The sequence below is a fragment of the Herpailurus yagouaroundi genome, unplaced genomic scaffold (assembly GCF_014898765.1).
Source record: "Herpailurus yagouaroundi ecotype Mexico unplaced genomic scaffold, PumYag 141, whole genome shotgun sequence".
NCBI lineage: Eukaryota > Metazoa > Chordata > Mammalia > Carnivora > Felidae > Herpailurus > Herpailurus yagouaroundi.
The window spans coordinates 43,402,705-43,428,873 of NW_024412396.1; the positions used below are offsets into that span (position 1 = coordinate 43,402,705).

Here is a 26,169-nt window from a genome sequence, read left to right on the forward strand (position 1 = left end):
CCCCCCCCCCGGGGAGGCACGGCGAAGAGGACTCTCTCATCACTGGAAGGGTGCAGGCAGCCACTGAATGGACCCTGCTCTGGAAAAGCGGAGACGCACTCCTGTTTTGGTGATACCAGTGCAAATATGTTTTTACATCCCACTTCTTATTTTGCCTGTTTTTTGGAAACACAGCTTTTTTTGTTTGCCTCTTTGTACTACATAAAGAAAATGTTAGAACAATTCTTTTTTTTTCAACGTTTATTTATTTTTGGGATAGAGAGAGACAGAGCATGAACGGGGGAGGGGCAGAGAGAGAGGGAGACACAGAATCGGAAACAGGCTCCAGGCTCCGAGCCATCAGCCCAGAGCCCTACGCGGGGCTCGAACCCACGGACCGCGAGATCGTGACCTGGCTGAAGTCGGACGCTTAACCGACTGCGCCACCAGGCGCCCCAATTCTTACTAATCTCCAAAGTCAGCTGAGTGTTCATATAAAGAATACCCTTATCAATTAGAGTGGCCACCTATGATTTTCCATTAAACAGCTGTGTATTTCCCAATTGTTGGTTATTTGGGGTTTTTTCTGTCTTTACTATCATAAAAAAACATTGTAATGAGTATCTTTTTACATGCAGATTTCCAAACATGTCTGTCTCCTTAGGATACATTCCTGAGGTGATATTGATGGGTCATATGCATGTTTCTGTTTCTATATGTATTGCCAAACTACCTGTCAGGAAGGTATCCATTTGCATGCCTACCCTGGGGGTTACATGTGTTTTCAATCTTTGTGAACCTCTTATATGAAAATGATATCTTATAGTTGATTGCATTTGTTTTCCTTTGATTGCTAGAGAGATTGAGCATCTTTTGTATGTATATTGCCTGTTTGTATTTTGCCTATTGTGACTTACTTGTTTAGTGCAGTTTGAAAGCTCGGGGAGTATCATGGTCTGGTTGGTCTGTGGGATGCAGGATCTGGACCATAAATTATTCTTCAGTTAGATTGCATGATATGAAAGCCTATGGTAAAGAAATTTTGTAAAGCCATTAGAAAGCTATTTTAAGAATATTCTATGATTTACTATACCATGACATTTGAGAATCCTTCACAAAAGAGGGATAGACACCAATTCTGGAGAAGGTGTCCCTGGGCTGTGCCCCTCTGCTGCGGCCCTAGCATTCTCGGAAAGCTCTCGGTAGAGGAACCGCTGCAGCAGCCAAGAGTACCCCACCTGCCTGAAGCTGCATAGGCCAGCCTCTCTTGAGTTTTATGATGCATCTGAAATGAAGTTTTACTGCATCCTCTCTCCAACCCACGAAAGACCATAGGGGTAGAAAAGAAAAACAGAACCCACCAACAGGAACAAGCAGATCTGTCCGAGAGTGGGGAACCGGTTACCCCGTGGGGCAGTGGGAGAGTAAACTAGAAAAGACATAAAGCACACCTCGCTTTAATCCCTTCCATCCGCCCAGAGTCCCCAGAAAGCTCATAAAGTCTCCCTTTCTGGGTGATTGGATTCCTTTAGCTCATGGGAAGGCAGCATGTTTTGTTGTTTTGGGAAAGGGCTCCGAGGGAGCTGGGGGTGGGGTGGGGGAGGAGAATAGCAATCACTGGGGGTGAATGAAAACGAAGCCCCCTCTCTCCTGGCTTCAAGGTGGTGAGTGGTAAACACAACAGCTGCTGCCTGAAAACACATGGGGGCTGGCTGGGCAGCGGCGGGCAGCCGCCTTTCAGCAGGGCCCAGCAATTACCTCCCTCGGAAGCCATGCATATCTGTGCGTTTTTTCACCTTTTGAGGGCTCCTCTTGGCTAACTCAAAGGAATCATTTTGAATGCTGCTGGCAAAAATGTTGCTGAAAGTTGTGGGTGGTGGGTGGTGTGTTTTTTATTTCTCTAAAAAGAGTGGTTGTTCATCTCTGCCAGTATTTAGAAGCTGGAACTGTCTGTTCTTTTTGTTTGAAATAGACTTTAGAGACCAGTCCTTTCAGAGACTGGGAGAAGGAAAAAGGAGGGAAAAAAACACAACTCTCTGGATACTTTTTACTTGTTTACTTTTGACCTTTCTCTGTGTTTGCAGGCTGTAGGAGAACCCTGGTCAGCCTGGCCTGGACTCCTCTGTCTGGAACAACAAACACTCAAACAATCCCCCCTCCCCAAATTCTCTGGCAGTTAAAAGAAGAACCTCCTAAAACTTGTCTAGCCTACGTGTTCTTCAACTCTTGATGAAGGTGGAGGAGAAAATGCTTTTCCTCCTTCTCCTCCATCCAGTGGCCCAGCCACCCTTCCAGGCCTTGTCTTACTGTTCTTCACTCCTCCCCCAAACCCACTCCTCAACTCTGCTGCTTCCCAGCTCGCAGGGCCGCAGGGCAGCAGGGCTGCAGGGCAGCCTTTTGGGCTTCTCTACTTCGCCTTTCCTGGAATGCTTCCTCTCCACCCTTGGCTAGGGGTGGGGTGGCCGGGGGGAGTCCTCTGTCTTATAAGGCTGCCCTAAATGCACTGAGCCTTCCTTCCATGGCTGACATCCTTGAAAGCAGGGAGCAACCTGGAATGTCTAACACAAAGCCTGTGTCACTGGTGGCAGCAGTGGTATTGGTATTAGCAGCAGCAGTAGTGATGGGAATAATAGTGATACGTTTTGGGCATGCGCCACATGCTAGACACTGTCCCATGTGTTTCTCACATGTATCATCCCTAATCCTCCCAATTACCCTACATCATAGATGGTATCATCTCCAGTTTATAGACGAGGAAATTGAGGCTTAGGAGTTAAGAAACTCTGCCAAGATCATCCTCTAGCTGACAAATGACTGGACCAAAGTTGGAATCCAGATCTTACTCATTTCCACTCTATCTCATGGCCTCTTATTAGATGCTCAGTAAATATCTGTTGATGAATGAAAGGTCCGGAGATTGTTTTCTGAGCCTGGGGAAATCTTTCTGGGAATGTCAAGGCCATGGCTTTTACACCTGGTCCTTTAACTGGGTTCCCTAGGCCCTTAGTTTTTCTTCTTCTATTCCTGATATCATCCTGTCTCCTGTTTTCTGTCTAAGAATCATACCCTCTCATCATGTTTTAGCTCTAGGGCTGGGGATGGAACAAAGTATAGCCTCCTTGTCTCACATACCTACTTTTCCTTGAACTAGCCCTTATTTCCCTGATCTCATTTAGGCACCCCAAAGATAATTAGGCTAAATTAAATGAAGTCACTGTTTTTATAGATCCAGAACAGTTGAAGATCAGTCCTATCATATGGGTCAAGCTAATAGAGCACCTCTGTCAGAGGCCTGAAGGAGAAGCCTGCAAACTTCCCTCATGGAATTGTTGTAAGAATTAAATATGTATAATACATAAAAATGACCACTAGTGCCTGGTATGTAGTAAATTCCCAAAAAGGTAAATATTAGCTCTTGTCATTATTTTTATTAATCCTTGAATGGGATACTAAAATTCCTAAAAGAGGGTGAGACTAGGGGAAATACATTCATTAATATTAAAATTAGTACAGCTAATATTTAATTACTATATGGCAAGCACTGTGATAAGGATTGTTCATGTATTGACTCATATTCTCATAACATAATTATAATTCTCACAACAATCTGATGATGTGGGTACCACCCCAGCCTCGTCTCACAGGTAGGGAGGTGGAGACAACAGGGAGGTTAATTTGGGGAGCTTGGGGTCCAGTTTCTGGTCCTGGCCTGTACTCTTTCATAAATCATCCCCACACTGAAACATAGTAAGCCCAAGGCCTACTGGAAGCCTAATAGTAAAAGAATACACCAAATCCTTCTCATTCTTATCTCTAATTTTTATTTTCCCGGGACTCGAGTGTGTCTGTGAAAGGCCCTGTTGCTGTGTCCTTGTACAGTCCCAGACCCCACCGAGAGGAGGGAGGGCAACCCAGGGAAGCCGGCATTCCTGGGAAGCAGCTCAACATGGGCAGGACCTCTGTGCACCAAACCCAGTTCTTCCAAACCAGTATTTCCCAGTTGCCAGCCTGCTGCAACAACCCGTATTACCACAGCTGAGGCTGTTTGGTAAGGAAAGGTTTTCGGCACAAAATTGTTTCTCGTATTCAGCTAACTTACCACTCTTGTTCCCCTTGAGACTGCAAAACACCATGCATGCCTCCCTCTTTATAAAGGCCAAAACAAATCCTAGAGATGAACACAATATTTGCAGTTCTTTTTCAAAAATGGGTACTGTGGGGTTGCCTGGCTGGCTCAGTTGGTTAAGCATACGACTCTTGGTTTCCACTCATGGAAACCGTGATCTCATGGTTTCATGAGTTCAAGCCCCATGTTGGGCTCTGAGCTGGCAGTATGGTGCCTGCTTAGAATTCTCTCTCTGCCTCTACCTCTCCCCAACTCGCGCTGTCTCTGTCTCTCTCAAAATAGATGAATAAACTTAAAAAAAAAATGGTACTGTGCACCAAGTAAATATTTGGTGAATGAACATAGGTGATTAAATAGTCAGTAAAAAGAAATGTATACAGCCATACTCTACGTATTTGCATAGGAAGTGCATGCATATATACAAGAAATTTCGTATGTAAACTTCATGGTGCAGTTATATGTGTATATGTGTTAATATATAATTTTTATTTTATTTTATTTATTTTTTTAATGTTTATTTTTTGAGAGAGAGAGACATACAGAGTGTGAGCAGGGGAGGGGCAGAGAGAGAGGGAGATGCAGAACCCGAAGCAGGCTCCGGGCTTTGAGCTGTCAGTGAAGAGCCCAACACGGGGCTCGAACCCACAAACCGTGAGATCATGACCTGAGCTGGTCGGATGCTTAACCAACTGAGCCTCCCAGGCACCTCAGCATATAATACATATAATATTTTAATTCTTTCTGCGTATCTGCATTTTCTACATCTCTACGTGAAGATGGAGCACCTTCAGGTGTGCAGGCTCTGAATCGGGCCCGCCTCCCCACTCCAGCATGCTGTGCTCTGCTCACCTGCACCCGCTCTCGGCCCGTCACCTTGTGGTTAACATGGCCCTGTGGTTCAAGTGGGAGGGTTAGGAGCAGAGGGCCAGAGCCGGTGTCCTCCCTGAATGTCAAATGTGATGCTCTACCTCAATGTTTCGAGTATCCTTGTAACCTACCAGGGAGCACTGGAAAGGGAGACGGGTGGTGGTGGTGGTGGGTGTTGTCTCTGTGCACGTCTCTGTGGGTGTAGAAGATAGAGGTGTTACCTGAGGAAGACTCAGTGCGTACCCTTCACTGTCATGCTTCTGCATGCCTGTAAGATGGAAATCACATCCACTGACGGAGATCCTCGAAGAAGAGGTAAAATCGATGATGTGTTAGGGTGAGATCTGCTGTGGAAAGGCCCACTGTGCCAGGGCTGCCTGCTTTTTTTATGCACGTGCCCTGAGTGAGAGCAAGGATACAGTGGGCTTCCTTCCCCAGAGCCGGCACAGTAAACGTGCCGAGTAAATGGCAGAGTAAATGTCCGCTGGGTGTTTGTTCCAGCTCTGCGTCACCATCCCGTGCTCCCGGCTCTTTCTCCTCCCATCTGCCCTCTCTCTGGACTGCTCCCGTTTGTTTGTCCCTTGCCCCCTCCCCAGCTAGCCCACTCCCCCGCATTGCTCCCTCCTCTCCCCTCCCTCTGCCACCACTCACTCCGCACGGGCCTCCAAAGAGTCCTGTCTTGACTCAAGACACCCATTAAACAAAGTGAGACACTAGCAGTCATCGGGCACTTTGTGAGGGAGGCCAATTAGAGGCCAGATTGATCAGGACGAGCAGCAGGACATCCCGAAAGATGCTTTGCTTCTGGGGAATGGGAGCTTAATCCCGTCACTGGCTGGATGGAGACTCCTGGGGCCTGCAAGCCTCATTCCTGCTGTGCCTGGAGGGAGACCATTGGAGGACAGCCGAGCCATGGAGGGCTCCGCTCACCAGCGGCCCCCCTCCCTCCCCCGGCCCCCTCGCTTCTCTTTTCTTCTGCAGTGACACACACTGCAGTGCCTCTGAGGTCATTTGTTTCCCACAGCCTCACAGGGCGCTGTGGCAACAAGGGGGACAATGATCTCTCCCAGGAATGATGGGAGGCCTTGTTTTGCCTTAAATAAGCCCCTTCAAGGGAGCAGTAAGGTCTGTTGTGTGTGTGGTTTGTTTTTGCAGAAAATCCTTTTGCGCGTAGTTCCAGTGTGAAGTGCTCAGGCAACTTCAATTGAAGACATAAAGAATCTTATGTGTGTGGGGGAGGGTTTAATTTTATTTTTATTGCTGTTTTGAGACCAGGATCATGTTTTCCCTTCTGCCAGTTACCCTTTTCCCACTCACGCTCCCTAGACCCCAGCGTTCTTTGGATAGTTTTAGGCAGGAATTGGCAGGTGTTGGGGCAGAGAGATGCCTGTGTCTCCATGCTGGCATCTGACTTCCCTCAGCTGTGGCGTGACCGCTCCAGGGATTTAGAAGTCCGGCACATTTCTCATCCTATCCTAGGCCCAAAGAACGTGCTTGAGACTGGATATCCAGGGCTGAAATTCACAGCCAAGTGAAAGTGAGGTGGGAGGAAAGAGTACATTGTGGGTTGCCTCAGAACAGACCACGGGCTTTAATGCCAGAGCTTCAGAGGACTATGAGGAAAGGAGAAGGCCTGTGTACGAAATATGGAATAAAGAGAGTCAGGTTCTGTGCCCAATTTCGCTGTTTGACGAGGAGAGATGTGAGATTATGTCTACGTACACCCCGACGGCACTGCTGGAAAGCACAGAACTGGCCTATTTATCTTAGGCTGTCCAGGATTTTAGGTCTTCGGGCTGCTGAAGGGAGGGTGACCTCAGTGCTTGTATGGGCAGGCATTATTCTTTACAAAGGTTTTCTATTTGGTGAATCACGCTGTATCATACAATGTAGATATTTCATCTGGAGAAACTGAGGTTAGGTGACAGAGTGATAAGCCTTTCCCAAACCACGTAATGCTTTTCAAGGCTTGAGATTAAAACCCAGGGCCTTTCATCCACCAGATCATTAGCTTATAAGTGTGATGTATGAATTCTTTCCCCTTGTTCCAAAAACAAAAACAAAAACAAGATATTCTCTTATCTGAGCAGTATGTATCAGAAACTGTATGGCTGTCTAAATTCTGTTTGTAAGCCATCTTTTCTTCCCTTGCTTTTTATAAGTCATATCCAACTGTTTATGAAATTTTGCACCTCTTTGACATATCAGATGCAAAAACCATTGGCTTTATGATTGGATCACTGGGAAGAAGATAATATTTTTTCCCTTCCCTTTTTCATTTCCTGACTTTTTTCCAGTGATAATTTTAATACATTTGTGAAATATTCAGGCAGGAAGGACAGTTTTCCAGATGTTTCTGTTGATTGCTCTATTGCAAACACAGAACAGTTCAAAGACTGGTATCACTGTTTGGTAAATTGAAGAAACATATTGTTTTGATAACTAGTTATCCTTGAATTGAATAAACATTCCTAAGATTAACTTTTCTCCTAACAACCTTAGTGTCATTTTAATTGTTCACAAATTCTAAGGTGGGAGTCCTGGAAGTTTTGGTAATGGATTGACATATTGTCTTTTTTCTCTGGACCATCTCTTAAATGCTTATTCTCAACTGTTCATTAGCTTCCAATAACAAACACACCACAGCCAATTCCAACAGATAGCCTGTGTCTCTGACAGTGATAGGACATTGGCCAGACCATCTTCTCTGTGGCCATGATGGAAGTGTTCCAATCTTAGCTAAAGTCGACTGACCCATGTTTTAATATTTAGTGTAAAGAAAACAACAACAATAAACAAATAAAAATCATTAATATAGGTCTGTGACAGGTGACGAATGGCAAAAGAAAACTGCTGATCTATAGTCATGGACGGGCCATCTTTGGAAATGTTCTACTCTAAGGAAATGCAGATTGAGCCTGGTTAAGCAGCCTTCCCTCAGGGCTCATCTGAAGGTCTCCCTAAGGGTTCCCTGCCTACTGGCAAATTCCACTGCATCTTGCAGAGGCATGGAAGATGATCTTGATTAAGTCCAAAATGGTAACCAAAAATGTTGAATAGCAAGAAACTGCCTGTGGTAGCCTTGGGAGCTAGTGAGTAAATAACAGGCTGTTGTCCCACACCCTAGTTGAATGGTCTCAAGAGGTTCTTATGTTGCTCGCATTAGTGGGCATGTAAATGAAACCCCTGTTGGCCTTGGCAGATATTGGCCTCTTCTGTGACCTTGTTTGACTGAAACAAAAAGTCATTGGTGGAACAAAATTTCAGGGCTCTGAACTTGGTTGAAAGAAAAGGGCAATTCTCTGAATTGGGTAATTGGATCACTCAAGTGCCCTAGGGCTTATATCAAACATATAAGAAGGGGATTAATAACTTCAGTGTATAAATGAGCTTCAGGCAGCTTCCAACTGTAACATTTCACTCTCAGGAGCTTGCGGACGTAAAAACTGATTTTTTTCCAGAGCGTTTTGAAGGGCTTTTCATAAAACGCAGGAATGGACTGTAGACTGCTATGGAATCCTTGTAATTGTGTATGGTCCGGTGTGATGAGCAACCTAGAAGCCTTTACAAAATGTCCACTTAAGAAAACCATTCATGAGGGGCGCCTGGGTGGCGCAGTCGGTTAAGCGTCCGACTTCAGCCAGGTCAAGATCTTGCGGTCCGTGAGTTCGAGCCCCGTGTCAGGCTCTGGGCTGATGGCTCGGAGACTGGAACCTGTTTCTGATTCTGTGTCTCCCTCTCTCTCTGCCCCTCCCCCGTTCATGCTCTGTCTCTCTCTGTTCCAAAAATAAATAAACGTTGAAAACCATTCGTGAGATGTATTGTTGGAGCCAAACGATGATGCCAATAATATTTTTCAAATCACTTGATATTCATTTCCTTAGTCATGATTTTATTATCTAGACTAGATTAGATGTATCTACAAACTGGGAAGCTCACCACCTTCCTATTCCCTACAGTTGTTGGGGAGGACCCCAAGACTCACCACAGATGTATATGCATGTTACTCAGTTGTAAGGGGCCAGATGAAAAGCTGGGAAATTTTACGAATTAGTTTATTCATTAATTTGCTTACTCAATATTTATTTAATACCTATTATAATACCGGAATTGAAAATAAAGAAAAGCATAGAGTAAGACCCATGAACAGGTATTTGAAATACAGGCTCATAAGGATTGAAGGAATGCATGAGAAAGGAGCCATCAGTTCTTAGGAACATGGAGGTAGAAAGGAGGCTAATGGAGGTGACAAGAGGTGAATCTACAAGGCAGAAAAACAGAGAAGAGTATTCCAGGCAGAGGATTCAGGATTGAAAAAGGTTATTCACAAAGACTAAGTTTGTGATCAGTCTGGCCCAGGTAAAAAGATGCAGGCTAAAACTGTCATCTTCTCTTGGAGGAGATGGATCAACAGGTGTTTCTGTTGGGTCCTGAGGAAGTGGGATTTTTCGTGGTGGAGGCAACTTGGGCTCACAACGTGAGTAGAAAAGGGGAAACAAAGGAAAATTTCTGAAAAATACATTGTTTTGAAATGTATCTTTAAGGGTATGAACATTCCAAGACCTCTGGCAACCACATAGAAAAGAAGAGCTCATAGGGGAACATTCTAGAATTGATTCCTATCTTAATGGTTGTAGATCTATCTTGATACCAAAAAGAGTTTGTAAGATTTTGCTATTTATTAATTGCCAAATCAATATAAAGGTGCTATTTTTTGACTAAGGAAACATTACTAAAGCTGGGTAGAGTTGCTTCTAAGAACTAGACCACCAGAAAGCTATATCAGAAAAGGAGCTAACTTTCATCGTGACCCAAGTATTTATTTTCATTTTTTTTCTTACAATGTTTATAGAAACCTTCAAGGCCGCTGTTTTACCTGCATAGTCACAAGTGAGTAAACAGCCTCAGAGAAGTTAAATCAATTCCTCAGAATTCTAGTGCAGCCAGCACAAGGCAAAGCCCATGTCCTCCCTGTCATGCAAACCCTTGCCCATCATAGCTAAGTCTTCAGGCTTATGTCCACCTACAAGAGAAAAGACAGACATTTGAGTTCTCTCGTATTTGTTTTGGTTTTGTCACTGATCATGTTTTCTCCCTATAAAGAAGATATGTTTCATTCTCTTCCTTCTCCTCCTCTGCCTTCTTCCTGCAATACCTGGGTGCCTCTCGCCAGAAGTGGCAAATACTTCCACCTTCTATTCAACTCCAAGTGATCTGATCTGTAGTGGCCCCTGGGCCTGCTGTATTGTAACTGCCTGGCAGCAGCTCCCCTGGGCTCTGTAGTGAGGGGGTGGTGGTACGTGTGCTGCATATCTGTCATCAAGACTGCTACCTTGCTTCACCCCCAAACTGGTGAGTGAGATAAATCATTTGAAGTCCTAAGACAAGAGAGCCATGCCTCTTTCCCAAAGTAGGGAACATTCTGCCGCTAAGTAAAGAAAGAAAAAAGAGCAGTGAATTTATAAGAGAGATTTGTAGTCTACGAATTAGAAGGGAAAACCTTAAGGAGGAGGCTAAATGAAATAGATTACAAACATCTGAAGTGGGACTGCAGAATCACGTTGTGATTTTGTGGCTCATTTTCAGGGTAGCTGCTGGAATCTGTTCTTTTCTTTTTTTAGTTTTATTGTATTTTTTTCCCCTCTATGTGCAAGGAGATGGTAACCACAAAAAGCAACAGCCTCCTGCATCCCTTGGCTGTACAGTTTAGCCAGTACCCAGCTCTCCTCCCTGCAGTCGGCCCTGGCTTGTCCTGAGGAGGCCGGTGATTCATCCCTCTTGGGACCTGAGACATGGCTCCATATTGATATCACCCATTGGGCTCATTGCTTGAATCCCCAGATTGTTGGTGTGTTTGTTGACTTTTCGTCTAAAAATAAAAGTCACTTAAGGCAAATAGCGTAGTGCCAATGGTTTTGGCTATTTGTGAAATTTAGAAACTCATTTAGAAAACCACCATCAGGATTTTCTTGGCATTGTATCAGATTCAGCATGTTACGCTTCAGCATATGAGCTCTTGCACAGATTGAGGCCCCTGAGTTGAATTATGGAAAACCTCCCCAAGAAAGTTAGAACTCAGGAAGTAGTATTGGTGATCCACAAAGTACTACTATATTTTCTAAGGGTCTCTTCTGGTCATACCGCTGTTCCTTCTTGGGTAAGATGTGAAACTGGCATGCTACCCTTTTCAAGGAAAAAGTGTTAGCTGCTTGGCTTTGGAGCTTTGGGGAACTCAGGGAATGACTTTACCCTTTAAACTCCTGTTCTTTCTTTCTTTTTTGAAAAATTTTTAATGTTTATTTTGAGGTGGGGGGGAAACATGAGCAGGGGGAGGAGCAGAGAGAGAGAGGGAGACAAAGAATCCAAAGCAGGCTCAAGGCTCTGAGCTGTCAGCACAGAGCCCAATGTGGGGCTCGAACCCATGATCCATGAGACCATGACCTGAGTTGAAGTTGGACGCTTAACCAACTGAGCCACCCAGGAACCTCAGAACTCCTGTTCTTTAAAATGGGTGGCACATCCTTCATTTTCCCTCCCAAGTCACTATACATTATTTCTGACTGCGAGAGTCCATTCCAGAGCCTATTTTATCCAGGTAATGGATGGAGTAATTATAATTGTAATGACTAGCTCGGTACAAGTTGCAAAATTGGAGACCTAGTCATCTCTCTGGGTCATACAGAAGTCACTTCTGGACAAAAACTGCTATATACAATGTATATTTTTAAAAATGATCTTTCTTCTACTTTGTACTGCAAAAACAAACTTTGAGGGGATGCTTCTCCCACAGGATATGGAAATGGCCTTGGACCATATCCAGGGTTAATGACACAGCTGCTGTTTCCTGCAAGGGACATCCCACATCCAGAAGGGGAAAAAGACAAAGTTAAATATATAGCAAGAGGGTAATGTCTGAACCTATTAATGAGGAAGAAAGGATTTGCCTGTTACACAACCCACTTGTAATAATATACAGCTATTGGCAGGAATTAGAGTTTATGTTTAGAAGACATATTTAAGCTCTTTACCACAGGGCAACCAATCCAGTAATAACCATGGCAACATCATTTGCTTATGGCACCTAATAATTTTTAAGTTCCTTTTTATATCTAGTTTTATACTCAGAACAACCTGAGGAAGTTGGTGAGTTGGATGGAGCTAGGTGGTAAGCATGGGCTACAGAATGTGAAGCAAAGGAAGGAGTTTAGACTTTATTCTAAGCGTGATGTAAAGTTTTAAGCTGCTTCAAAGTTTTAAAGGATGGACATGACATGATATACATTTTAGAAAGATCATTCATCTTGCTATATGGGAATATAGACTATACAGGGACCCGAGTGGAAGCAGGGGACCAGTCAGGAAACACAACACTAATCCAGTTGAGAGATGATGGTGGCTTAGACTGTGGTGGCAGGGGTGAGAAGTGCTTTAGATTCATGATCAATTTTGAAGAAACTGTTTAGAAGACCTACATATAGATTGAATATAAGGTGTAAATATTTTTTAAAAATCAAGAATCGTCTCTAGATTTCGGAACCTAGATGACTCTGGGAATAGTTGTATTTTTTTTTTCTATGAAGTTCCATGGAGCTATTTAGGAAAAAACAAAAAACAAACAAACAAAAAACCCAAAAACCTAGCCACATTGAGGAGAAGAGCAGAATGGATGGAAGAGAGTGGGGAGAGATTTCTATCTTAGAAAAACTGAATTTGAAATGTCTGTTAAACATGCAAGTAGAGATGTAGGCAGACTATATGAGTCTGGAGCCCAGGGGAGTGGACTGAACTGAAGCTGGGGAAAGGGCTAGGGACAGTTCTTGAGGGTACAGCAACACTTAGAAGCAGAAAAGAGGGGAAATCTTTAAGGAGACTGGGAAGGAAGAGATGGTGAAGTGGGAGGAAATCATGAGCCTATGATTTTTCTGGAAGCCAAATGAAGCAAGTCTTTCAAAAAGAAAGGAGCCAGGGGCGCCGGGGTAGTTCAGTCGGTTAAGTGTCTGACTTCGGCTCAGGTCATGATCTCACAGTTCGTGGGTTCGAGCCCCGCGTTGGGCTCTGTGCTGAAAGCTCAGAGCCTGGAGCCTGTTTCAGATTCTGTGTTTCCCTCTCTCTCTGCCCCTCCCCCTTTTCACGCTCTGTCTCTGTCTCTGTTTCAAAAATAAATAAACATTAAAAAAAAAAGAAAGAAAAGAAAGGAGCCAGACCTAATGCTACTGAGAGGTCAAATAAGGTGAGGACTGAGAGTTGAGCCTTGGATCTGGCAGGATATAGTCAATGATGACCTTGAAAGAGTGGTGCTAGTGAAGTGTTGGGGATATGAGCATGACTGGAGTAGGCTGAAGAAAGAATCAGAGGTGAGGAAGTGAAAACAGAGGGCATGGACATCTTTTTAAAGGTGTTTTACTATGAGTAGAAACAGGGAAATGGAGAGGTAACTGGAGAAGTCAAAGGTGTTTTTATTTTGTATTTTTGTAGTGATGAACATAATTAGTCGAAGGGGAAAATGTGATAATGCTGGAGAGAAAAAAGGATACCACTACTACAAAGACCTGAAGGATATAGGAAGGGATGGGTTCCAAGTCCAAGTGGATGGACTGGCCTTAGGTTGAAGCATGACTGCTTATCCATTGGAGTGGAAAAGAAGGAAGACTACATGAGTATAAATGCAAGCAGGTTAATAGACTTGGTGATGTGAGGTTGAGGTCGTTTTCTTCTGATGGTCTCACTTTTCTCAGTGAAATAAGACATGAGATGGTCAGTGGAAAGTGAAGAAAGGAAAAGGAAATGTTGGAAACTGGAGAATATTTGATGGAATAGTCAGACCATCTTTTTACTTTGCCACCATTGCCTTTGATTCCTTCGTGATTTCATGAGAAAATAGATCCCAAATCTAGACTTGGTAATTTATTCAACAGAGAGAGAGAGTTAAGAAGAAATAGGACCCCTAGGTGGCTGCCAACTCTGTGAGCTAGGGGAAGTGGGCTATATAAAAAGGGATAAAATATTGGTGGCTATGTCAAATGAACCTCCTCTGAGGACTCTCAGTGGAGGGGGAGGCTATCATCAGAGCCCTTGCCTCCATCCAAGATGCCCCACTTGGCTAAAGTCATGAGGCTTGAGGCATAGTCTCCAGCTGTCCGGGGCTGACCCAACTCATTCTGTCCCTCACTAAGTTGCTTAGAGATGTTTACCTAACAAACTAAGTAAATCCTCACTCTACATTGATGTTATGCCTCTTTCATATTTGTCAAAGAACTCTCGAGTCTCATATCTGCATGTACTACAGACCCAACAGTAGGTGCTTAGGGAAAGAGTATATTGACTAGAGGACTTCCCAGATGGTATTTATTATGCTCCCTGGAAGATATTTGAATTCTGTTTAAATGCTATCTGTACACAGGGGTTAATTGGAATCCTAATATTCAAAGATCCTTGCTTGGTGTTCTGATAACTAGAAAGTAAAAAAGCTGGGCTTGTGGATGATTAAGAAGAAATAGTGAAATTAAAGGCGATATCTCTTTTACTTCTGTAGCCCTGAAAGAATGACAACATGAGAACCAAACAGACCTTTCTTCCCTCTTTAAGGTGGTGACATTACATTTTCATGGCCCTTTTCACTCTTTCTCCCCAGGGATGCTGCTGTGATGTACACCATTCTTAGGGCAATGATACTTTCTTTTGATATGTATTTTTATGTCTCTTAATAAATAAAGTAAATGAAAAAAAAGTATGTACAAAAAGAACTATTTAGTACTATTATTTAATAGTATTTAAATCAAACCAGTTTCTTTGGGATGAGTTCTATGTATATGTTTCCTCATTACTGACAAATCACCTAGTTACTTGCCACTGCTTATTGATTACCCTAGGTACGTTGTATTTATCATCTTATTCAATCCTCAGAACTGCTTTCTCATTGCCGTTTCACAGATGAGGTTAGAGGCCCAGAAAGGTTTAAATAGCCTATTCAAAGCCACATACCCAGTGAGTGGGAGAGTGAAGAATTTAACTCTGGTCTCTCTGTTTCCAAACCCAGAGAGCTTTCCACTACACCACATTGCCCATCATATAGACAGTGATAATAATGGCTTGGTTATTCGTATTTGCAAAACATCATTTATTGAACCTATAAATATTACTATCTTCTTTGTGTTTTGGAGAAAGGAAGGAAAGAACCAACATTTATTGGACACCTTATATATGTCAGATATAATCTTAGTCACACTCACATACCAGACATGTTATGTTGTCCTCATTTTACACGTGAGAAAATGAAACTTAACAGAGAAATTGAGTTGCCCAGTGTCACAGCTCGCAAAGGAGTTAAGAGTCAATCCCAGTGCTTCCCTTAGCAAATCTAAGCTCTATTGGAGCAGGGAGAGAGTCTGTTTTTAATCACTATTATCCCTAATGTCTGGTAGAACATCTGACTGTGGCACATAGTAGGTGCCCAAGAAAAATTTAATGCATGGATAAGGATTGAACATGCTGTAAGCTGCAATTAAAATGCACCGAGCCTTGTGCTGTGCTTCCTAGAGTATTCTAATGGCTGTTGGCTGTTATGCAGTGAGAAGGTTCTGGAAATGAATTGGTGAAAGCATGTATGTTTCTGATTGCAGAACCCCTGCTCTTCTCACAGCTGTGCAATCTCAGCGATGGAATTGCTTTTATATTTTTGGGAAAACCGAGGCACAAAAGTTACTTTGGCAAAGACTTTTGCAAGTCAGTGGACAATTTGTGACACAACTGAAGTCTTGAGATTCTCACCTTTATTGCCCTAACTACTTAACAACCCTGCAGTCCCGGTGGGGTTATAGCTTTCTATAAATCTGGTACTTAATCATTTAAAGGGATGGCAATTTATCTTAAATACGCACCTTATTATGGATGTGACACACTTAACACAGATGGTCTCAGAAGTTTTTCCTGGCTTCCCCTACCCTAACAGTATCTAGTATGTTAATGTCAATATTAGCTTTACTGTTTTAGGTAACTTTGGTATGCTTCTCATTAGCTGGAACCGTAAAGAGCTCAGTTTTACCTGCGCTGAGGGATCGCTAAATTCCTATTGGCATCTGAGTGCACAGTCCCATGTCGAAAGTGAGGTCATGTTTCTCCTGGATTGTGCCTGTATCTGATGAGCCTGGGCTGGCGTGAATCCGAGACAATGAAATAATCACAGCCATTAGCTCACCCGGGCCCTATTAAGATGCGGCCTGGCTTTCCACCCATTTCTCCTGCCTGGAAAAACTGACACAGTCATGGTTTGTAAAGGTTAGTGGAGAAGGAACTGCTTCCACGACCGAAACGGCACCACCCTACTTAGACCTGGGACCACTCTGCTGCTTGATCTCAGGAAACGGCACTTCAGGAGCCGTGGTGAGAAGGGTTTTCTTTAATCTTCTTGTATGTGGTGGTAAAGTTGAATTTTCCTAACACGCTCTTTCTCCCATCCCACTTCTGTGGCTAGTGGGTCACTCTGGAGCAGTGGCTTCCAAACCCTTCACTGTTTACTGTATTTCTCTTTATGGGCCCACATTTTGAAGGTTTGGGCCTAGTAAACACACTGTAATGGTTCAGTAAGTATTCAGTGTTCTTGTTGACACCTGGTGTCACTATTGCTGGATCTTCTGCCTCTGATCTCCACCTATGGTGCTCTCTCAGGGACGCCTTCCCCTACCTGGTGACCACTCCAGATATACCTCACAGAGTACCCTTGAGCTTACCCACAGAGCTCTTTGCACAAGTACAACTAATGGATTTGTGTAACTGTTCGCTTGTCTGGGCTGTGAACTCTGTGAGGACAGGGACCACACCCATCTTGTTCAGAGCATGCCTTCTACACGACTATCTCTCCAGTGACTAAGTCTTTGCTTGACACACGGTGGGTACTCGAGAAACATTTGCTGAATGAATTAATGAATCAGTTGATTTAATTCCAGTGAAAAAATGTTTTAAAAAATATCCCTTGTATTAGCTTGGAAAGCCCTATCCTGTGTAAATTTGATGTGATTTTTGAACTGTTGACAGTAGCTTGAATGAAAATCACCAAGTTTAGAACGAAGGTTAACACTTGTTGGGAGAAAAGATAATGCCAGCGGGGAGGGATTATACAAGGGGCTTTCAGAATATTGACAATGTTCTTTTTCTTAAGCCAGAGGATTCCTAGAGATCCAGGGGCCCCAAACCTACTCATGAACTACAGGGACGTGCCAAATAAGTCACCTGCTGTTTATTCCATCCATACCCAAGGCAAAGGCCAAAGGGCCATGTAAGGATTTTATAAACAGTGATGGTGTTATTGAGGTGGCCTTATGATGATATAGTTCTATGGCTGTTTGCCTAACTGCCTTGAAAGATACCTATTTTTTCCTGTTTGCCTCTTTGAAGACATGCACAGCCCCTGAAAACAAGCTATCTTGTCCCTCCTTTTGTATCTACTATTTCTTGAACCCATTTCACTTTCCTAAACCACCTGTTGAAACTAACTCAAATTAAAAGCAAATAAACAAAAACAGCCAATCACTCAGCAATGGTTACTTGAATACCCACCCTCTGTGTGCTTTGTGTTATAAGCTGTAATTAGAAGGTCTTGAGTCTGGTCCTGAGCTCCCTGGGGACTTCTAGTGGCTATGGTCACGTAGGGATGAGAAATTGATCAGAGAATGATCTGATGTCAGGGCAAATTTTTATTCTCTCCTAATGATCTGGTACCCTCCTGTGTGGCTCACAATCTTTGGAAGTATCAGAGATACCTTGGAAAAGTCACAGCACTTGCCAACACAGTTGGGCAGGGGCCCAACTGGGGTGACTTGTGCCGTATCGCTACTTGGCGTTCAGAGACCACCTGATACCGGGAGCTTGCTAGGCCCAACTCCAGAGGAATGTCAAGGGAGCAGGCCCAGTCAGCCCTCTCATCAGATTGTAATCAAGAGTTGCTTGATAAATCAGTAAAGCTGAAGATATTCTTGGCAGTTTAAATAGGCAGAGGTAAGAACATGCCTTCTGTAGTTTCAATGAGTTCATTATCCAAAGGCCAGAAGTGACCAAAATCATTGATTGGCTGATTAGACATAACCCAAGGGCCATAACGCTTCATAAGAGTCATTATGTGGCAATATTAATAAAGCATAAGAGTCCAGCTCCAATTAGGAGAGAGAAGGCATCCAGAGAAATTGCAGGGTAAAGTCTGAGAAGGTAGATAGTATAGATATTACTGGTCTAAAATGGGAGGGTTTAATATATTATCGAGTTCTAAAAACAGATTCCTGGAAAACAGATTCCCCAAGTCTTTCCCAGCTTTCAGATAGGAGGTAAAACTAGAGGCTGTAACCTTTACTTGTGGTTGTCTAAAAATCTACCCTATTTTTCTTAGGAAGGGAAGCAGTTGCCTTAACACCTTGGCCAGATTCCCAACATGTACAGGGTGGCCCGTTTAAAACAGGCCTGTGGATGCTTCAGAGTGAGGAAAGGGGTTTGTTGTAAAGCATCATGTGTATGTGGGTGTTTAATGAATATGAGCTGATTAAATTGGCCACCCTGAATTATAACCTCATACCTTCTGCAGTTCCTCTCCGGTTTTTAGCTTGAGACGATATTCTTCCTATTTTTTTGCCCGAACTTGTTAGGCAGAAATTCTCCACTATTAAAACTGCTTGTGTTTTCCACCCAGAGTTTCTTTGTTTTAATGGTGAGCAAAAGAATCCAGCCGTGGAAATACCTCTCTTACAAACTGTCTCACCCAGCTGCAGTGATGTCCTACATTGGCCACACCCACATCACCTCCCCTTCAAACCTTCACCTCCATCTGCTTCCCTGTCTCCGGGCTAACACAATACCAGTATCTGTCTGGAGCAGATAGCGTGAGCTCTGCCACAAACAGAGGAGGCCTTGTCTAAAGATGGAAAGAGCTCTGCTGTAGGAATCAGGCGACCTGGGCTTATAGCTCGCTTTTGCTAATAGCCGTGCGAGTGGCTTAGGAGAGTCACTTTGTCTTCAGAGGCCCTGAGTTCCTTCATCCATAAAAAGAGAGGGTGAGACAAAAGTCAATATTTCTCAAAGTAGGGGCTGTGGGTATTTGGGGTCTGCATATTCTATGGGATTTTACATTCTTTATGTTTTTACTTGAAAGATACCATAAAGACAGTGCTTACCGATTAAAAGACATTTTCTTTCTTTTTTTTTGTTTTTAAACGTTTATTTATTTTTGGGACAGAGAGAGACAGAGCATGAACGGGGGAGGGGCAGAGAGAGAGGGAGACACAGAATCAGAAACAGGCTCCAGGCTCTGAGCCATCAGCCCAGAGCCTGACGTGGGGCTCGAACTCATGGACCGCGAGATCGTGACCTGGCTGAAGTTGGACGCTTAACCGACTGCGCCACCCAGGCGCCCCGAAAAGACATTTTCAAAAAGTGAATCTTAAGTTTCTTAAGTTGATTCTGAAACCTGGTCTAAGGCTGCCTAGGTGCTAAGTTCTCCTGGAGGTTTTTAAATGTGTTTTGGATGTCTCAAATAATTTTTCCCCTTCCAGAGGAGTCCATATATCACTCTAGTTTGAGAAACACTGGACTGTTGCCATATGCTCATAAACTGGATATAAAGGTGGGACAAAATATTCACTTTAACTTTCTTATCCTCATCCTGCTTGACCCTAATTGGTTTGGGACCACCCCAATATGTTGATGTCTGTTAGCGTATGGGCTTCTTTTGTTTCCATAATGGAAATATTCCCTGTTTTCAATCACTATGTATGAATTTATACAGAGCACATTTCTGCCAATAGCTACTTATCTTCTGCTTTAAGACCAGGATGGTTTAATTTACTGGTGACCGATCTCATTGAACCCACCTTCCTCTACAAAGGCTTCTTCTGTGTTGGTTGAAATTAAGGGCTGAGCTACTCTTGTCAGTAACCTCAAGACTGAGGAGTCACCACAGTAGTGTATGTCTGCATTTCACTTTCATATCCATTATCTCTTGTGATTCTCACTGTGGTGTTGTGGGATCAGTGAAGCAGGTAGCTTGATGCCCATTTCACAGATGAAGACACTCAGACTCAGAGGGGTGCCTTGTGTCTCCTGACTCGGTTTATGTGTTCTTTCCAACAATGCGTCTTCATCCAATAACAGCAACAAATATATATTGGGTAGCTACTTGCCATCTTGTGTTGTTCCACTGTTATTTGTTCTAGGAAATCATAAGTGGAGCTTCTCACTCAAGGACAGACTGACATTGCCAGGCTTGCTCAGCCTGACAGCAGTCACATGCCATTGTTTACCAAAAGACCTAAAGCCAGTCTCACCCAGCTCAGTTCCTGGTACACAGAAGTTACTCAGTAAATATTTATTGGATGAGAGTGACTGAATGAATAAATCTAAAAAAAAATTTTTCTTCTGATAAAAATTTATACATCAGAGATAGTTTTTGCTGCACACATTTTTGCCAACATTTTTTCAAGCTTGAAGTCAACAGGATTTGCTCCAAACCTGCTAAGTACTTTAAGGGAGAACAGGGAGGCCAGCAGAGAAAATCCCCTTTCTGGCTTTATTTACCATCCTGTCTCTGATCCATTTCCTAGGCCTCAGAAATGGGAGATGGTGTCACTTGGTCTGCCCGCAGGTAACTGAAATACTCACCATCACCATAGGGAGAGGAGAGAAATGCGGGAGGTGTGTGAAACATAAGTGGAAAGGCAGATAAATGTAACCAAGCCGGAAGGTTAGAATGGAGGGCAGAAGAGCTGGTGGGAGGACCGTTTCTGTGGTGAGGATATGTCTAAATGGGAGGGGAAGAGAAGTTTTGCCTGCATCTCCCATAGTGTGGTTTGGCTACTTTTCCTTTATGTCCCAAGAGAACTATTAGTGACCAGGGACATCACATTTTTAATCAAGACCACTCTTGCTGGGCTGGTGAGCTGGCTCCCACGGGTGTGGTGAAGTTATACCAGTGAAGAGAGAGGCTGCTGGTCACAAAGGGATCCACTCACCCCTTTCCGCTCTTGGTCACTGCTGTGGTATCTATAAACATATAGTGTGTACTCACATACTCATAAATGCTAGTTATTGTCGTATGATTGCATTGTCTACGAAAGTGGATTGCCTGGAAAAAGTGATTCCACTTCATTTTTATACACTCGTTGTCCCTGGAACCACTTCCTGAAATTCCAGGCTTTTATTTTGCTGTCATTCTCTTAAATTGCCTCTTTTCTCAAAGCCCCAGGGTTCTGGAGACATTCTTTGCTTAAAGTGGGCTTCTAAGCAGCCTCTGGAAACCATGGAGCATTGTCTGGCTCCACTTGGCCAACGAGGAAGCTACCTTCCCTCTCAATTATTCCTCTCTGACAGGGGTTTTCAGTCATCTCGAAAAGCTGAGAATGTGAGGGGACCAAAGTGAAATTGCAGCGCACATTCACTCAGCCAAACTGAAACACACATGATTAACTGACCACACACATGGTCTCAGAATGACATCTCACTTGGGGAGCAAAAGCCAGGGATTGTGGTTAGTGCCCCGCAGAACCCAGATGGTTGGAGTTAACATACACCTATGCTTTCTGCCAGGTAGTTTTCATCAGTTTCCTCAGGATGTCAGTGTGTGTGTATAATTAAGAGTATTTAATCATATTATAATTCCCCATGGAGAGATGGGGTGGGGGATGGAGCAGGGATCATTGGCTTTTACAGTCTCAGTGAGAGTCAGCCGTTGAAAAACCAACAGAGAAAAGCCATGTCTCTGGGCTGTGTCTGTGCCATAACTCAGTCAGGAGTCAGGCTGGCACCCCCTCCCACTCCAGGGTCACTTCAGTGAAAATGTTATCCCAGATCTTTTGTTGCCATCTGAGGCTTCTCAGCTCTGGGTTAGAATACTTAAATTGCAGGAAGAAAACTGTTCTAATTCTCCCTCCATCAAGGCCGTGCTTTGTGTAAACCCACGTAAGGCAACCTTCAGGTTGAAAGAGTAGTGGCTTCAGTCTTGTCAAATAAATGAGCTGAGCATTTCCATCACTTTAAGTTAGAGCTGATCACTAGGGGGAGTTTAATTGGCACTTATTGATAGGCTTCTAAACTAAAGGAGCAGAATCTAAACGATGAAATCATTGTTTTGTTTATTCTGAAATCCTCACTTTTCCCAATTTCCCTATATATTCTCTTTTCTTCATCCCATCAGTTGCCAGATTTAGCTGCTAGAATCGATCTCTTACTTTAGATGAAGAAACCAAGTGGCACTGACAGCAAGTGACTGTTCAGAATTGCACAGCTAGTTAGCTAGTTGGAATCAGGATCACCAGAATTCCAGTCCTTCCACTTTACCAGGTAGTCATCTTTGGGAAATAGATTTTTACCCTTTTCTTAGAAGAATTTTACTAATGTGAGCCTCACTCGAAAGCAAGACTGATTTCTTTCCTAATTCCCCTACATTGATCTGATAAATTTCTGTTTAAGAGCCCTATAGTAGAATTTTCCTCTAATTAGGTTCTAAAACCATTCTTCATCCATTCACTGAAAGAATAGCTATTGCAGAGGACACTACGTCAGGCACCTGCTAATTCTGGATGAAAGCACAGAACCTTCCCACAGAGAATACTTAAAGAGTATTAAGTTCTACTCAGTATAATTGACTTACTCACCAAATGCTAGTGAAATTAAGATTTTGAGGTTATATTCCCTTATCTCACTTTAACTTGGACCAGCCGTCTCACTGATTGGACCCGTGCAAAAATATCCTGGTTACTCTAAAAACCACTAGAGTTCCTCAAAAAATTAAAAATATAAATACCATACAATCCATTAATTCCATTTCTGGGCATTTATCCAAAGAAAATGAAAACACTAATTCAAGACGATGCATGCACCCCTATGTTTATTGCAGCATTATTTACAATAGCCGAGATATGGAAGCAACCTAACTATCCATTAATAGATGAAGGGATAAAGAGGATGCAGTATATGTTTACAATGGAATATTATTTGGCCATAAAAAAGAACGAGATCTGGGGCACCTGGGTGGCTCAGTCAGTTGAGCGCCTGACTTTGGCTCAGGTCATGGTCTCGCAGTCTGTGAGTTCAAGCCCCATGTTGGGCTCTGTGCTGACAGCTCAGAGCCTGGAGCCTCCTTCAGATTCTGTGTCTCCTCTCTCTGCCCCCACCCCTCCTCCTCTCTCTCTCTCTCTCTCTCTCTCTCTCTCTCTCTCTCTCAAAAATAAATAAACATTAAAAAAAAAAGAATAAGGTCTTGTCATGTGTGACATCATGGATGGACCTAAAGGGTGTTATGCTAAGTGAAATAAGTCAGACAGAGAAAGAGAATTATCATATGATTTCACTTATATGTGAAATCTAAACCACAAAACCAAACAAATGAACAAAAAAAGCAGAAACACACCTATAAGTACAGAGAACAAACTGAGAGTTACCAGAGGGGAGAGGTTGGCAGATGGGCAAAATGGGTGAAGGGGATTGGGAGTATGAGCTTCCAGTCATGGACTGAATAGGTCAGAGAGATGAAAGGTACAGCATAGGGAACATGGTATTATCAATGGTATTGTAATAGTATTTCATGGTGACAGATGGTAGCCACACTTGTGAGCAGACCATAATGTGTAGAGTTGGTGTAGAGCAGTTGAATCACCATGCTGTACACCTGAAACTACTGTAGTGTTGTACGTCAACCATACTTTAATTAAAACACGCATAGGGGCGCCTGGTGGCTCAGTCGGTAAAGCGTCCGACTTCAGCTCAGGTCATGATCTCACAGTTCGTGAGTTCGAGTCCTGCGTCGGGCTCTGTGCTGACAGCTTGGAGACTGTTTCGGATTCTGTGTCTCCCTCTCTCTCTGCCCCTCCCCTGTTCATGCTCTGTCTCTCTCTGTCTCAAAAATAAATAAACGTTAAAAAAAAACCATGCACACACACACACTTCAACGACATATTCTACTGACAGTATGCTGATAGCTTCCTGGGATATGAAGGTAGCATGTTAAAAGCTGAAAGGACTCCTGGAGACAAGTGAAAAAAAACAACCCTCTTGTTAAATCATTAGCACAGTGTCACATGGCTTCCTTTTTTGGCCCAACTTGGCCCAGCTCTGTTGGTCTCTAGACTCACACCACTGTATTTTCTGATACCAGATGGCCTTCTTTATATTTATTTATTCTTTTAGTTTTCTCTGATTCCTCTTTTTAGATAAGAAACCACAACTGGAAAAAATCAATTGATTTTTAATTTGCTCTTAAATTTCCTGTCACTGGAGGCAACCAATGCCTCTTGTCATTTGGTAGTAATTCACCTTCAGCATTTTAATCTCTCTGGATACTTGTGAGTTGGAGTCTTATTAAACAAGATAAAAATACATTTTCTGAGCTAATTATTTAACTTTTCAAAGTATCAACCATAAGACTATAACATTCTCATTCATGCTTTTTCAGAATTTTTAGTCTAACCATGTGGACTAGTATACCAGTTGTTCTCAACCCAGGATGATATTGCCCCCCAGGGGACATCTGGCAACTTCTGAAGTCATTTTGGCTATCACAACTGGAAGGAAATCCTAATGGGTCCACCCAGGGATACTGCTAAACATCCTACGATGCACAAGACAATTCCCACAATTGAGACTTATCCAACCCAAAATGTCAACAGTGCCTAGGCCGAAAAAACCCTGTGGTGTATAATACAGATATACACGGAGTAAATGTAACTGAACTAGATGCTGATCATTTATCAGTTTCACTTCTTCAGGATATTCTCCTCTTTTAACAAGGAGGTTGTGCCTCGTTACTTCCCATGGAAGACAGCTGACCCTTAGGTTTGGAAAGTGTGTTCCACAGTGAAATTCTACTTCCAAGAAGGTCATAGTTAGTTTCCTCAGAATGTTACTCTCTGCACCCACTGTTTAAGGTTTGGGGATAGAATATCAGTATTTCCCCAGACATCGTTTCATCTAAAGTTGACCCTACCAGCTGGTAAGCTGCAGATTCTTACAAATGATCACTTGTACTCTCTGTTAAGTCCTAAGGTCCGTTCTAAGATGGCAGAGGTGGGGAGTTAGCCCCTGAGAGGGTCACTGGGTGGGAAGTTTGGGATTGTGGGTAGGAGTACTTTCTGCTTACAAGCTTCTTTTGCAATCTCCCTATTTAGGTATATAGTCTATTCATTGACCACTTAAATTTCTTCTCATGAGTTAGCTTTTCATTTTGCAAAAGTAAAACTCATTTCTGTCAATGAAATTTAGCTTTTTTTTTTTAAGTGTCTTATTACCTTATTGAATGAAGTAACTAAGAATAGGGAGGAAAAAATTTTACCAATATGCATAAATCAAGGATTTTTTTAAATTTGTTATATTTTATATTTGCAAGAGAGAGAGAAAGAGAGAGAGAGAGCAGGGAAGGGGCAGAGAGACAGAGACAGACTCTGAGGCAGGCTCCAGACTCCATGCTGTCAACACAGAGCCCAATGCGGGGCTCGAACCCACGGGAAGTTGAGATCATGACCTGAGCTGAAGTCGCACACTTAACTGACTGCCACCCAGGCACCCCAAGGATTTTTTTAAATGTTTATTTATTTTTGAGAGAGAGAGAGAGAAACAGAGTGTGAATGGGGATGGGGCAGAAAGAGACGGAGACACAGAATCTGAAGCAGGCTCCAGGCTCTGAGCTGTCAGCACAGAGCCTGATGCAGGACTCGAACCCACAAGCTGTGAAATCATGACCTGAGCCAAAGTTGAACGCTTAACCAACTGAGCCACCCAGGTACCCCTATAAAATCAAGGATTTTTTAAACTTATTTTTCTTCCTGAAAGTCTTCTGTTTTTTACATGGTGGAATTTTATTATTAAAGATGTTAGTATAAAAAATGAACCAATTCTCAAAGTTAGGAGGCAGGATTGTCCAGTATGATTCTGTCCCGGGTGGTCTTTTTCTTTTTTTTTTTTTTTTTAATGTTTATTTATTATTTTTGAGAGAGAGATAGAGTGCGAGCAGGGGAGGAACAGAGAGAGAAGGAGACACAGAATCTAAGGCAGGCTCCAGTCTCTGAGCTGTCCGCACAAAGCCCCATGTGGGGCTCAAACTCACGAACTGTGAGGTCATGACCTGAGCTGCAGTTGGACTCTTAACCAACTGAGCCACCCAGGTGCCCCTCAGGTAGTCTTCATACCAAGGGAGTCTCCAAGCCACTGGCACCCTAGTGACACCTGCAAAC

General features: G+C 43.2%; 1 protein-coding gene and 1 long non-coding RNA gene across 8 annotated transcripts in view; both read left to right on the forward strand.

The window, feature by feature from the left end:
* Positions 1–26,169, forward strand: part of RAD51B (RAD51 paralog B) — a 647,789-nt gene that overhangs the window by 471,277 nt on the left and 150,343 nt on the right. The gene's annotated exons all lie outside the window — the stretch shown is intronic.
* LOC121031956 (uncharacterized) lies at positions 15,973–24,677 on the forward strand. The gene is made up of 2 exons (XR_005791002.1): positions 15,973–16,351; positions 24,396–24,677. It is a non-coding gene; the product is annotated as an uncharacterized LOC121031956 (long non-coding RNA).